The 14606-nt window shown below is 41.1% G+C and overlaps 12 non-coding genes across 12 annotated transcripts; all 12 read right to left on the reverse strand.

Moving 5' to 3' along the window:
- Nucleotides 1–218: 218 nt before the first annotated feature.
- Nucleotides 219–291, reverse strand: TRNAK-UUU (transfer RNA lysine (anticodon UUU)). Its single transcript has one exon. It is a non-coding gene; the product is annotated as a tRNA-Lys (tRNA).
- Nucleotides 292–1060: 769 nt separating this feature from the next.
- Nucleotides 1061–1133, reverse strand: TRNAK-UUU (transfer RNA lysine (anticodon UUU)). Its single transcript has one exon. It is a non-coding gene; the product is annotated as a tRNA-Lys (tRNA).
- Nucleotides 1134–1901: 768 nt separating this feature from the next.
- On the reverse strand, nt 1902–1974 carry TRNAK-UUU (transfer RNA lysine (anticodon UUU)). The gene has a single exon. It is a non-coding gene; the product is annotated as a tRNA-Lys (tRNA).
- Nucleotides 1975–3584: 1610 nt separating this feature from the next.
- On the reverse strand, nt 3585–3657 carry TRNAK-UUU (transfer RNA lysine (anticodon UUU)). Its single transcript has one exon. It is a non-coding gene; the product is annotated as a tRNA-Lys (tRNA).
- A 771-nt stretch (nt 3658–4428) lies between these two features.
- Nucleotides 4429–4501, reverse strand: TRNAK-UUU (transfer RNA lysine (anticodon UUU)). Its single transcript has one exon. It is a non-coding gene; the product is annotated as a tRNA-Lys (tRNA).
- A 768-nt stretch (nt 4502–5269) lies between these two features.
- On the reverse strand, nt 5270–5342 carry TRNAK-UUU (transfer RNA lysine (anticodon UUU)). The gene has a single exon. It is a non-coding gene; the product is annotated as a tRNA-Lys (tRNA).
- A 768-nt stretch (nt 5343–6110) lies between these two features.
- TRNAN-AUU (transfer RNA asparagine (anticodon AUU)) lies at nt 6111–6183 on the reverse strand. Its single transcript has one exon. It is a non-coding gene; the product is annotated as a tRNA-Asn (tRNA).
- Nucleotides 6184–7793: 1610 nt separating this feature from the next.
- Nucleotides 7794–7866, reverse strand: TRNAK-UUU (transfer RNA lysine (anticodon UUU)). The gene has a single exon. It is a non-coding gene; the product is annotated as a tRNA-Lys (tRNA).
- A 1610-nt stretch (nt 7867–9476) lies between these two features.
- Nucleotides 9477–9549, reverse strand: TRNAK-UUU (transfer RNA lysine (anticodon UUU)). The gene has a single exon. It is a non-coding gene; the product is annotated as a tRNA-Lys (tRNA).
- A 768-nt stretch (nt 9550–10317) lies between these two features.
- TRNAK-UUU (transfer RNA lysine (anticodon UUU)) lies at nt 10318–10390 on the reverse strand. The gene has a single exon. It is a non-coding gene; the product is annotated as a tRNA-Lys (tRNA).
- A 1610-nt stretch (nt 10391–12000) lies between these two features.
- On the reverse strand, nt 12001–12073 carry TRNAK-UUU (transfer RNA lysine (anticodon UUU)). Its single transcript has one exon. It is a non-coding gene; the product is annotated as a tRNA-Lys (tRNA).
- Nucleotides 12074–14525: 2452 nt separating this feature from the next.
- On the reverse strand, nt 14526–14598 carry TRNAK-UUU (transfer RNA lysine (anticodon UUU)). The gene has a single exon. It is a non-coding gene; the product is annotated as a tRNA-Lys (tRNA).
- Between the last annotated feature and the right edge of the window lie 8 nt (nt 14599–14606).

Consider the following 14606-nt stretch of genomic DNA (forward strand, 5'->3'; position numbering starts at 1 on the left):
AATCTGTCTCCCCAATATTAAAACTTTGTACAAAGATTGCTATTTCATGCTATTTAGAAGCACATTCAGGCTTGAAATGTTGGCAAAGCATCCAAGAACTCTGGACTCCACTACCTTAGAGTCATATTGCCCAAGGTTGCGATGCCATCAGAAATAGCACATATTAGAATGAGCAATTCATATTTCCTGCTTAATTTTTTGTAAAAGAAGCAAAGGTACGCCTGAACAGGGACTTGAACCCTGGACCCTCAGATTAAAAGTCTGATGCTCTACCGACTGAGCTATCCAGGCACAGGGATTACTGCCCATTTGAAACTTGATTTTCACTCTACAGCACCTCCATACATGGCTACCTCACTGGGCAATAAAGGAAATGAATTACTAGTGCATTACACACATTTTGACACTGGAGACATAACTTTTTTCAGTCATTCCGTATCCAGATATAGAGATTTGCAGCATCTAGGACTTTAATGTTCACCCACTTACGGATTTGAATGTTTTGCCACATTCATGAGTGCAAACTTGCTCCCCAGTAAAGACGAACATGTGCTCCTCAATGCACACACTGGGCAATGCAGTCCACTCTAAATCGACGATTAATGACATGCTCGTTTTGTGCAATGGAGTTTCAGTCAATTGGAAAACATTTTGAAAAGTTATATTGCTACAGAAGCCTAGCCTTAAAAAAAGTGGATTTCACTTCTAAATGATTACATGAGGAAGGAAAGGAGACCAGATGCAAAAAAGGTGCTGTGGCTTAGTTGGTTAAAGCGCCTGTCTAGTAAACAGGAGATCCTGAGTTTGAATGTCAGCAGCGCCTGTCTGCTTTTTTTTCGACCAATATGTCTCCCCAATGTTAAAACTTTGTACAAAGATTGCTATTTCATGCTATTTAGAAGCACAGTCAGGCTTGAAATGTTGGCAAAGCCTCCAAGAACTCTGGACTCCACTACCTTGGAGTCATATTGCCCAAGGTTGCGATGCCATCAGAAATAGCACATATTAGAATGAGCAATTCATATTTCCTGCTTAATTTTTTGTAAAAGAAGCAAAGGTACGCCTGAACAGGGACTTGAACCCTGGACCCTCAGATTAAAAGTCTGATGCTCTACCGACTGAGCTATCCAGGCACAGGGATCACTGCCCATTTGAAACTTGATTTTCACTCTACAGCACCTCCATACATGGCTACCTCACTGGTCAATAAAGGAAATGAATTACTAGTGCATTACACACATTTTGACACTGGAGACATAACTTTTTTCAGTCATTCCGTATCCAGATATAGAGATTTGCAGCATGTAGGACTTTAATGGTCACCCACTTACGGATTTGAATGTTTTGCCACATTCATGAGTGCAAACTTGCTCCCCAGTAAAGACGAACATGTGCTCCTCAATGCACACACTGGGCAATGCAGTCCACTCTAAATCGACGATTAATGACATGCTCGTTTTGTGCAATGGAGTTTCAGTCAATTGGAAAACATTTTGAAAAGTTATATTGCAACAGAAGCCCAGCCTTAAAAAAGTGGATTTCACTTCTAAATGATTACATGAGGAAGGAAAGGAGACCAGATGCAAAAAAGGTGCTGCGGCTTAGTTGGTTAAAGCGCCTGTCTAGTAAACAGGAGATCCTGAGTTCGAATCTCAGCAGCGCCTGTCTGCTTTTTTTTCGACCAATCTGTCTCCCCAATATTAAAACTTTGTACAAAGATTGCTATTTCATGCTATTTAGAAGCACATTCAGGCTTGAAATGTTGGCAAAGCATCCAAGAACTCTGGACTCCACTACCTTAGAGTCATATTGCCCAAGGTTGCGATGCCATCAGAAATAGCACATATTAGAATGAGCAATTCATATTTCCTGCTTAATTTTTTGTAAAAGAAGCAAAGGTACGCCTGAACAGGGACTTGAACCCTGGACCCTCAGATTAAAAGTCTGATGCTCTACCGACTGAGCTATCCAGGCACAGGGATTACTGCCCATTTGAAACTTGATTTTCACTCTACAGCACCTCCATACATGGCTACCTCACTGGGCAATAAAGGAAATGAATTACTAGTGCATTACACACATTTTGACACTGGAGACATAACTTTTTTCAGTCATTCCGTATCCAGATATAGAGATTTGCAGCATCTAGGACTTTAATGTTCACCCACTTACGGATTTGAATGTTTTGCCACATTCATGAGTGCAAACTTGCTCCCCAGTAAAGACGAACATGTGCTCCTCAATGCACACACTGGGCAATGCAGTCCACTCTAAATCGACGATTAATGACATGCTCGTTTTGTGCAATGGAGTTTCAGTCAATTGGAAAACATTTTGAAAAGTTATATTGCTACAGAAGCCTAGCCTTAAAAAAAGTGGATTTCACTTCTAAATGATTACATGAGGAAGGAAAGGAGACCAGATGCAAAAAAGGTGCTGTGGCTTAGTTGGTTAAAGCGCCTGTCTAGTAAACAGGAGATCCTGAGTTTGAATGTCAGCAGCGCCTGTCTGCTTTTTTTTCGACCAATATGTCTCCCCAATGTTAAAACTTTGTACAAAGATTGCTATTTCATGCTATTTAGAAGCACAGTCAGGCTTGAAATGTTGGCAAAGCCTCCAAGAACTCTGGACTCCACTACCTTAGAGTCATATTGCCCAAGGTTGCGATGCCATCAGAAATAGCACATATTAGAATGAGCAATTCATATTTCCTGCTTAATTTTTTGTAAAAGAAGCAAAGGTACGCCTGAACTGTGACTTGAACCCTGGACCCTCAGATTAAAAGTCTGATGCTCTACCGACTGAGCTATCCAGGCACAGGGATCACTGCCCATTTGAAACTTGATTTTCACTCTACAGCACCTCCATACATGGCTACCTCACTGGTCAATAAAGGAAATTAATTACTAGTGCATTACACACATTTTGACACTGGAGACATAACTTTTTTCAGTCATTCCGTATCCAGATATAGAGATTTGCAGCATCTAGGACTTTAATGTTCACCCACTTACGGATTTGAATGTTTTGCCACATTCATGAGTGCAAACTTGCTCCCCAGTAAAGACGAACATGTGCTCCTCAATGCACACACTGGGCAATGCAGTCCACTCTAAATCGACGATTAATGACATGCTCGTTTTGTGCAATGGAGTTTCAGTCAATTGGAAAACATTTTGAAAAGTTATATTGCAACAGAAGCCCAGCGTTAAAAAAGTGGATTTCACTTCTAAATGATTACATAAGGAAGGAAAGGAGACCAGATGCAAAAAAGGTGCTGTGGCTTAGTTGGTTAAAGCGCCTGTCTAGTAAACAGGAGATCCTGAGTTCGAATCTCACCAGCGCCTGTCTGCTTTTTTTTCGACCAATCTGTCTCCCCAATATTAACACTTTGTACAAAGTTTGCTATTTCATGCTATTTAGAAGCACAGTCAGGCTTGAAATGTTGGCAAAGCATCCAAGAACTCTGGACTCCACTACCTTAGAGTCATATTGCCCAAGGTTGCGATGCCATCAGAAATAGCACATATTAGAATGAGCAATTCATATTTCCTGCTTAATTTTTTGTAAAAGAAGCAAAGGTACGCCTGAACAGGGACTTGAACCCTGGACCCTCAGATTAAAAGTCTGATGCTCTACCGACTGAGCTATCCAGGCACAGGGATCACTGCCCATTTGAAACTTGATTTTCACTCTACAGCACCTCCATACATGGCTACCTCACTGGTCAATAAAGGAAATGAATTACTAGTGCATTACACACATTTTGACACTGGAGACATAACTTTTTTCAGTCATTCCGTATCCAGATATAGAGATTTGCAGCATGTAGGACTTTAATGGTCACCCACTTACGGATTTGAATGTTTTGCCACATTCATGAGTGCAAACTTGCTCCCCAGTAAAGACGAACATGTGCTCCTCAATGCACACACTGGGCAATGCAGTCCACTCTAAATCGACGATTAATGACATGCTCGTTTTGTGCAATGGAGTTTCAGTCAATTGGAAAACATTTTGAAAAGTTATATTGCAACAGAAGCCCAGCCTTAAAAAAAAGTGGATTTCACTTCTAAATGATTACATGAGGAAGGAAAGGAGACCAGATGCAAAAAAGGTGCTGTGGCTTAGTTGGTTAAAGCGCCTGTCTAGTAAAAAGGAGATCCTGAGTTTGAATCTCAGCAGCGCCTCTCTGCTTTTTTTTTCGACCAATCTGTCTCCCCAATATTAAAACTTTGTACAAAGATTGCTATTTCATGCTATTTAGAAGCACAGTCAGGCTTGAAATGTTGGCAAAGCACCCAAGAACTTTGGTCTCCACTACCTTAGAGTCATATTGCCCAAGGTTGCGATGCCATCAGAAATAGCAAATATTAGAATGAGCAATTCATATTTCCTGCTTAATTTATTGTAAAAGAAGCAAAGGTACGCCTGAACAGGGACTTGAACCCTGGACCCTCAGATTAAAAGTCTGATGCTCTACCGACTGAGCTATCCAGGCACAGGGATCACTGCCATTTGAAACTTGATTTTCACTCTACAGCACCTCCATACATGGCTACCTCACTGGTCAATAAAGGAAATGAATTACTAGTGCATTACACACATTTTGACACTGGAGACATAACTTTTTTCAGTCATTCCGTATCCAGATATAGAGATTTGCAGCATGTAGGACTTTAATGGTCATCCAGCCCACGCATTTGAATGTTTTGCCGCATTCATGAGTGCAAACTTGCTCACCAGTAAAGACGTACATGTGCTCCTCAATGCACACACTGGGCAATGCAGTCCACTCTAAATCGTCGATTACTGACATGCTCGTTTTGTGCAATGGAGTTTCAGTCAATTGGAAAACATTTTGAAAAGTTATATTGCAACAGAAGCCCAGCCTTAAAAAAGTGGATTTCACTTCTACATGATTACATGAGGAAGGAAAGGAGACAAGATGCAAAAAAGGTGCTGCGGCTTAGTTGGTTAAAGCGCCTGTCTAGTAAACAGGAGATCCTGAGTTCGAATCTCAGCAGCGCCTGTCTGCTTTTTTTTCGACCAATCTGTCTCCCCAATATTAAAACTTTGTACAAAGATTGCTATTTCATGCTATTTAGAAGCACAGTCAGGCTTGAAATGTTGGCAAAGCATCCAAGAACTCTGGACTCCACTACCTTAGAGTCATATTGCCCAAGGTTGCGATGCCATCAGAAATAGCACATATTAGAATGAGCAATTCATATTTCCTGCTTAATTTTTTGTAAAAGAAGCAAAGGTACGCCTGAACAGGGACTTGAACCCTGGACCCTCAGATTAAAAGTCTGATGCTCTACCGACTGAGCTATCCAGGCACAGGGATTACTGCCCATTTGAAACTTGATTTTCACTCTACAGCACCTCCATACATGGCTACCTCACTGGTCAATAAAGGAAATGAATTACTAGTGCATTACACACATTTTGACACTGGAGACATAACTTTTTTCAGTCATTCCGTATCCAGATATAGAGATTTGCAGCATCTAGGACTTTAATGTTCACCCACTTACGGATTTGAATGTTTTGCCACATTCATGAGTGCAAACTTGCTCCCCAGTAAAGACGAACATGTGCTCCTCAATGCACACACTGGGCAATGCAGTCCACTCTAAATCGACGATTAATGACATGCTCGTTTTGTGCAATGGAGTTTCAGTCAATTGGAAAACATTTTGAAAAGTTATATTGCAACAGAAGCCCAGCCTTAAAAAAGTGTATTTCACTTCTAAATGATTACATGAGGAAGGAAAGGAGACCAGATGCAAAAAAGGTGCTGCGGCTTAGTTGGTTAAAGCGCCTGTCTAGTAAACAGGAGATCCTGAGTTCAAATCTCAGCAGCGCCTGTCTGCTTTTTTTTCGACCAATCTGTCTCCCCAATATTAAAACTTTGTACAAAGATTGCTATTTCATGCTATTTAGAAGCACAGTCAGGCTTGAAATGTTGGCAAAGCATCCAAGAACTCTGGACTCCACTACCTTAGAGTCATATTGCCCAAGGTTGCGATGCCATCAGAAATAGCACATATTAGAATGAGCAATTCATATTTCCTGCTTAATTTTTTGTAAAAGAAGCAAAGATACGGCTGAACAGGGACTTGAACCCTGGACCCTCAGATTAATAGTCTGATGCTCTACCGACTGAGCTATCCAGGCACAGGGATCACTGCCCATTTGAAACTTGATTTTCACTCTACAGCACCTCCATACATGGCTACCTCACTGGTCAATAAAGGAAATGAATTACTAGTGCATTACACACATTTTGACACTGGAGACATAACTTTTTTCAGTCATTCCGTATCCAGATATAGAGATTTGCAGCATGTAGGACTTTAATGGTCACCCACTTACGGATTTGAATGTTTTGCCACATTCATGAGTGCAAACTTGCTCCCCAGTAAAGACGAACATGTGCTCCTCAATGCACACACTGGGCAATGCAGTCCACTCTAAATCGACGATTAATGACATGCTCGTTTTGTGCAATGGAGTTTCAGTCAATTGGAAAACATTTTGAAAAGTTATATTGCTACAGAAGCCTAGCCTTAAAAAAAGTGGATTTCACTTCTAAATGATTACATGAGGAAGGAAAGGAGACCAGATGCAAAAAAGGTGCTGTGGCTTAGTTGGTTAAAGCGCCTGTCTAGTAAACAGGAGATCCTGAGTTTGAATGTCAGCAGCGCCTGTCTGCTTTTTTTTCGACCAATATGTCTCCCCAATGTTAAAACTTTGTACAAAGATTGCTATTTCATGCTATTTAGAAGCACAGTCAGGCTTGAAATGTTGGCAAAGCCTCCAAGAACTCTGGACTCCACTACCTTAGAGTCATATTGCCCAAGGTTGCGATGCCATCAGAAATAGCACATATTAGAATGAGCAATTCATATTTCCTGCTTAATTTTTTGTAAAAGAAGCAAAGGTACGCCTGAACCGTGACTTGAACCCTGGACCCTCAGATTAAAAGTCTGATGCTCTACCGACTGAGCTATCCAGGCACAGGGATCACTGCCCATTTGAAACTTGATTTTCACTCTACAGCACCTCCATACATGGCTACCTCACTGGTCAATAAAGGAAATTAATTACTAGTGCATTACACACATTTTGACACTGGAGACATAACTTTTTTCAGTCATTCCGTATCCAGATATAGAGATTTGCAGCATCTAGGACTTTAATGTTCACCCACTTACGGATTTGAATGTTTTGCCACATTCATGAGTGCAAACTTGCTCCCCAGTAAAGACGAACATGTGCTCCTCAATGCACACACTGGGCAATGCAGTCCACTCTAAATCGACGATTAATGACATGCTCGTTTTGTGCAATGGAGTTTCAGTCAATTGGAAAACATTTTGAAAAGTTATATTGCAACAGAAGCCCAGCGTTAAAAAAGTGGATTTCACTTCTAAATGATACCATGAGGAAGGAAAGGAGACCAGGTGCAAAAAAGGTGCTGTGGCTTAGTTGGTTAAAGCGCCTGTCTAGTAAACAGGAGATCCTGAGTTCGAATCTCACCAGCGCCTGTCTGCTTTTTTTTCGACCAATCTGTCTCCCCAATATTAAAACTTTGTACAAAGATTGCTATTTCATGCTATTTAGAAGCACAGTCAGGCTTGAAATGTTGGCAAAGCATCCAAGAACTCTGGACTCCACTACCTTAGAGTCATATTGCCCAAGGTTGCGATGCCATCAGAAATAGCACATATTAGAATGAGCAATTCATATTTCCTGCTTAATTTTTTGTAAAAGAAGCAAAGGTACGCCTGAACAGGGACTTGAACCCTGGACCCTCAGATTAAAAGTCTGATGCTCTACCGACTGAGCTATCCAGGCACAGGGATCACTGCCCATTTGAAACTTGATTTTCACTCTACAGCACCTCCATACATGGCTACCTCACTGGTCAATAAAGGAAATGAATTACTAGTGCATTACACACATTTTGACACTGGAGACATAACTTTTTTCAGTCATTCCGTATCCAGATATAGAGATTTGCAGCATGTAGGACTTTAATGGTCACCCACTTACGGATTTGAATGTTTTGCCACATTCATGAGTGCAAACTTGCTCCCCAGTAAAGACGAACATGTGCTCCTCAATGCACACACTGGGCAATGCAGTCCACTCTAAATCGACGATTAATGACATGCTCGTTTTGTGCAATGGAGTTTCAGTCAATTGGAAAACATTTTGAAAAGTTATATTGCTACAGAAGCCTAGCCTTAAAAAAAGTGGATTTCACTTCTAAATGATTACATGAGGAAGGAAAGGAGACCAGATGCAAAAAAGGTGCTGTGGCTTAGTTGGTTAAAGCGCCTGTCTAGTAAACAGGAGATCCTGAGTTTGAATGTCAGCAGCGCCTGTCTGCTTTTTTTTCGACCAATCTGTCTCCCCAATGTTAAAACTTTGTACAAAGATTGCTATTTCATGCTATTTAGAAGCACAGTCAGGCTTAAAATGTTGGCAAAGCCTCCAAGAACTCTGGACTCCACTACCTTAGAGTCATATTGCCCAAGGTTGCGATGCCATCAGAAATAGCACATATTAGAATGAGCAATTCATATTTCCTGCTTAATTTTTTGTAAAAGAAGCAAAGGTACGCCTGAACCGTGACTTGAACCCTGGACCCTCAGATTAAAAGTCTGATGCTCTACCGACTGAGCTATCCAGGCACAGGGATCACTGCCCATTTGAAACTTGATTTTCACTCTACAGCACCTCCATACATGGCTACCTCACTGGTCAATAAAGGACATTAATTACTAGTGCATTACACACATTTTGACACTGGAGACATAACTTTTTTCAGTCATTCCGTATCCAGATATAGAGATTTGCAGCATCTAGGACTTTAATGTTCACCCACTTACGGATTTGAATGTTTTGCCACATTCATGAGTGCAAACTCTCTCCCCAGTAAAGACGAACATGTGCTCCTCAATGCACACACTGGGCAATGCAGTCCACTCTAAATCGACGATTAATGACATGCTCGTTTTGTGCAATGGAGTTTCAGTCAATTGGAAAACATTTTGAAAAGTTATATTGCAACAGAAGCCCAGCGTTAAAAAAGTGGATTTCACTTCTAAATGATTACATGAGGAAGGAAAGGAGACCAGATGCAAAAAAGGTGCTGTGGCTTAGTTGGTTAAAGCGCCTGTCTAGTAAACAGGAGATCCTGAGTTTGAATGTCAGCAGCGCCTGTCTGCTTTTATTTCGACCAATATGTCTCCCCAATGTTAAAACTTTGTACAAAGATTGCTATTTCATGCTATTTAGAAGCACAGTCAGGCTTGAAATGTTGGCAAAGCCTCCAAGAACTCTGGACTCCACTACCTTAGAGTCATATTGCCCAAGGTTGCGATGCCATCAGAAATAGCACATATTAGAATGAGCAATTCATATTTCCTGCTTAATTTTTTGTAAAAGAAGCAAAGGTACGCCTGAACAGGGACTTGAACCCTGGACCCTCAGATTAAAAGTCTGATGCTCTACCGACTGAGCTATCCAGGCACAGGGATCACTGCCCATTTGAAACTTGATTTTCACTCTACAGCACCTCCATACATGGCTACCTCACTGGGCAATAAAGGAAATGAATTACTAGTGCATTACACACATTTTGACACTGGAGACATAACTTTTTTCAGTCATTCCGTATCCAGATATAGAGATTTGCAGCATGTAGGACTTTAATGGTCACCCACTTACGGATTTGAATGTTTTGCCACATTCATGAGTGCAAACTTGCTCCCCAGTAAAGACGAACATGTGCTCCTCAATGCACACACTGGGCAATGCAGTCCACTCTAAATCGACGATTAATGACATGCTCGTTTTGTGCAATGGAGTTTCAGTCAATTGGAAAACATTTTGAAAAGTTATATTGCAACAGAAGCCCAGCCTTAAAAAAGTGGATTTCACTTCTAAATGATTACATGAGGAAGGAAAGGAGACCAGATGCAAAAAAGGTGCTGCGGCTTAGTTGGTTAAAGCGCCTGTCTAGTAAACAGGAGATCCTGAGTTCGAATCTCAGCAGCGCCTGTCTGCTTTTTTTTCGACCAATCTGTCTCCCCAATATTAAAACTTTGTACAAAGATTGCTATTTCATGCTATTTAGAAGCACAGTCAGGCTTGAAATGTTGGCAAAGCATCCAAGAACTCTGGACTCCACTACCTTAGAGTCATATTGCCCAAGGTTGCGATGCCATCAGAAATAGCACATATTAGAATGAGCAATTCATATTTCCTGCTTAATTTTTTGTAAAAGAAGCAAAGGTACGCCTGAACAGGGACTTGAACCCTGGACCCTCAGATTAAAAGTCTGATGCTCTACCGACTGAGCTATCCAGGCACAGGGATTACTGCCCATTTGAAACTTAATTTTCACTCTACAGCACCTCCATACATGGCTACCTCACTGGGCAATAAAGGAAATGAATTACTAGTGCATTACACACATTTTGACACTGGAGACATAACTTTTTTCAGTCATTCCGTATCCAGATATAGAGATTTGCAGCATCTAGGACTTTAATGTTCACCCACTTACGGATTTGAATGTTTTGCCACATTCATGAGTGCAAACTTGCTCCCCAGTAAAGACGAACATGTGCTCCTCAATGCACACACTGGGCAATGCAGTCCACTCTAAATCGACGATTAATGACATGCTCGTTTTGTGCAATGGAGTTTCAGTCAATTGGAAAACATTTTGAAAAGTTATATTGCTACAGAAGCCTAGCCTTAAAAAAAGTGGATTTCACTTCTAAATGATTACATGAGGAAGGAAAGGAGACCAGATGCAAAAAAGGTGCTGTGGCTTAGTTGGTTAAAGCGCCTGTCTAGTAAACAGGAGATCCTGAGTTTGAATGTCAGCAGCGCCTGTCTGCTTTTTTTTCGACCAATATGTCTCCCCAATGTTAAAACTTTGTACAAAGATTGCTATTTCATGCTATTTAGAAGCACAGTCAGGCTTGAAATGTTGGCAAAGCCTCCAAGAACTCTGGACTCCACTACCTTAGAGTCATATTGCCCAAGGTTGCGATGCCATCAGAAATAGCACATATTAGAATGAGCAATTCATATTTCCTGCTTAATTTTTTGTAAAAGAAGCAAAGGTACGCCTGAACCGTGACTTGAACCCTGGACCCTCAGATTAAAAGTCTGATGCTTTACCGACTGAGCTATCCAGGCACAGGGATCACTGCCCATTTGAAACTTGATTTTCACTCTACAGCACCTCCATACATGGCTACCTCACTGGTCAATAAAGGAAATTAATTACTAGTGCATTACACACATTTTGACACTGGAGACATAACTTTTTTCAGTCATTCCGTATCCAGATATAGAGATTTGCAGCATCTAGGACTTTAATGTTCACCCACTTACGGATTTGAATGTTTTGCCACATTCATGAGTGCAAACTTGCTCCCCAGTAAAGACGAACATGTGCTCCTCAATGCACACACTGGGCAATGCAGTCCACTCTAAATCGACGATTAATGACATGCTCGTTTTGTGCAATGGAGTTTCAGTCAATTGGAAAACATTTTGAAAAGTTATATTGCAACAGAAGCCCAGCGTTAAAAAAGTGGATTTCACTTCTAAATGATTACATGAGGAAGGAAAGGAGACCAGATGCAAAAAAGATGCTGTGGCTTAGTTGGTTAAAGCGCCTGTCTAGTAAACAGGAGATCCTGAGTTCGAATCTCACCAGCGCCTGTCTGCTTTTTTTTCGACCAATCTGTCTCCCCAATATTAAAACTTTGTACAAAGATTGCTATTTCATGCTATTTAGAAGCACAGTCAGGCTTGAAATGTTGGCAAAGCATCCAAGAACTCTGGACTCCACTACCTTAGAGTCATATTGCCCAAGGTTGCGATGCCATCAGAAATAGCACATATTAGAATGAGCAATTCATATTTCCTGCTTAATTTTTTGTAAAAGAAGCAAAGGTACGCCTGAACAGGGACTTGAACCCTGGACCCTCAGATTAAAAGTCTGATGCTCTACCGACTGAGCTATCCAGGCACAGGGATCACTGCCCATTTGAAACTTGATTTTCACTCTACAGCACCTCCATACATGGCTACCTCACTGGTCAATAAAGGAAATGAATTACTAGTGCATTACACACATTTTGACACTGGAGACATAACTTTTTTCAGTCATTCCGTATCCAGATATAGAGATTTGCAGCATGTAGGACTTTAATGGTCACCCACTTACGGATTTGAATGTTTTGCCACATTCATGAGTGCAAACTTGCTCCCCAGTAAAGACGAACATGTGCTCCTCAATGCACACACTGGGCAATGCAGTCCACTCTAAATCGACGATTAATGACATGCTCGTTTTGTGCAATGGAGTTTCAGTCAATTGGAAAACATTTTGAAAAGTTATATTGCTACAGAAGCCTAGCCTTAAAAAAAGTGGATTTCACTTCTAAATGATTACATGAGGAAGGAAAGGAGACCAGATGCAAAAAAGGTGCTGTGGCTTAGTTGGTTAAAGCGCCTGTCTAGTAAACAGGAGATCCTGAGTTTGAATGTCAGCAGCGCCTGTCTGCTTTTTTTTCGACCAATCTGTCTCCCCAATGTTAAAACTTTGTACAAAGATTGCTATTTCATGCTATTTAGAAGCACAGTCAGGCTTGAAATGTTGGCAAAGCCTCCAAGAACTCTGGACTCCACTACCTTAGAGTCATATTGCCCAAGGTTGCGATGCCATCAGAAATAGCACATATTAGAATGAGCAATTCATATTTCCTGCTTAATTTTTTGTAAAAGAAGCAAAGGTACGCCTGAACCGTGACTTGAACCCTGGACCCTCAGATTAAAAGTCTGATGCTCTACCGACTGAGCTATCCAGGCACAGGGATCACTGCCCATTTGAAACTTGATTTTCACTCTACAGCACCTCCATACATGGCTACCTCACTGGTCAATAAAGGAAATTAATTACTAGTGCATTACACACATTTTGACACTGGAGACATAACTTTTTTCAGTCATTCCGTATCCAGATATAGAGATTTGCAGCATCTAGGACTTTAATGTTCACCCACTTACGGATTTGAATGTTTTGCCACATTCATGAGTGCAAACTTGCTCCCCAGTAAAGACGAACATGTGCTCCTCAATGCACACACTGGGCAATGCAGTCCACTCTAAATCGACGATTAATGACATGCTCGTTTTGTGCAATGGAGTTTCAGTCAATTGGAAAACATTTTGAAAAGTTATATTGCAACAGAAGCCCAGCGTTAAAAAAGTGGATTTCACTTCTAAATGATTACATGAGGAAGGAAAGGAGACCAGATGCAAAAAAGGTGCTGTGGCTTAGTTGGTTAAAGCGCCTGTCTAGTAAACAGGAGATCCTGAGTTCGAATCTCACCAGCGCCTGTCTGCTTTTTTTTCGACCAATCTGTCTCCCCAATATTAAAACTTTGTACAAAGATTGCTATTTCATGCTATTTAGAAGCACAGTCAGGCTTGAAATGTTGGCAAAGCATCCAAGAACTCTGGACTCCACTACCTTAGAGTCATATTGCCCAAGGTTGCGATGCCATCAGAAATAGCACATATTAGAATGAGCAATTCATATTTCCTGCTTAATTTTTTGTAAAAGAAGCAAAGGTACGCCTGAACAGGGACTTGAACCCTGGACCCTCAGATGAAAAGTCTGATGCTCTACCGACTGAGCTATCCAGGCACAGGGATCACTGCCCATTTGAAACTTGATTTTCACTCTACAGCACCTCCATACATGGCTACCTCACTGGGCAATAAAGGAAATGAATTACTAGTGCATTACACACATTTTGACACTGGAGACATAACTTTTTTCAGTCATTCCGTATCCAGATATAGAGATTTGCAGCATCTAGGACTTTAATGTTCACCCACTTACGGATTTGAATGTTTTGCCACATTCATGAGTGCAAACTTGCTCCCCAGTAAAGACGAACATGTGCTCCTCAATGCACACACTGGGCAATGCAGTCCACTCTAAATCGACGATTAATGACATGCTCGTTTTGTGCAATGGAGTTTCAGTCAATTGGAAAACATTTTGAAAAGTTATATTGCTACAGAAGCCTAGCCTTAAAAAAAGTGGATTTCACTTCTAAATGATTACATGAGGTAGGAAAGGAGACCAGATGCAAAAAAGGTGCTGTGGCTTAGTTGGTTAAAGCGCCTGTCTAGTAAACAGGAGATCCTGAGTTTGAATCTCAGCAGCGCCTGTCTGCTTTTTTTTCGACCAATCTGTCTCCCCAATGTTAAAACTTTGTACAAAGATTGCTATTTCATGCTATTTAGAAGCACAGTCAGGCTTGAAATGTTGGCAAAGCCTCCAAGAACTCTGGACTCCACTACCTTAGAGTCATATTGCCCAAGGTTGCGATGCCATCAGAAATAGCACATATTAGAATGAGCAATTCATATTTCCTGCTTAATTTTTTGTAAAAGAAGCAAAGGTACGCCTGAACAGGGACTTGAACCCTGGACCCTCAGATTAAAAGTCTGATGCTCTACCGACTGAGCTATCCAGGCACAGGGAT

The sequence above is a fragment of the Ambystoma mexicanum genome, unplaced genomic scaffold (assembly GCF_040938575.1).
Source record: "Ambystoma mexicanum isolate Mex_15411 unplaced genomic scaffold, UKY_AmexF1_1 Mex_scaf1, whole genome shotgun sequence".
Taxonomy (NCBI): Eukaryota; Metazoa; Chordata; class Amphibia; order Caudata; family Ambystomatidae; genus Ambystoma; species Ambystoma mexicanum.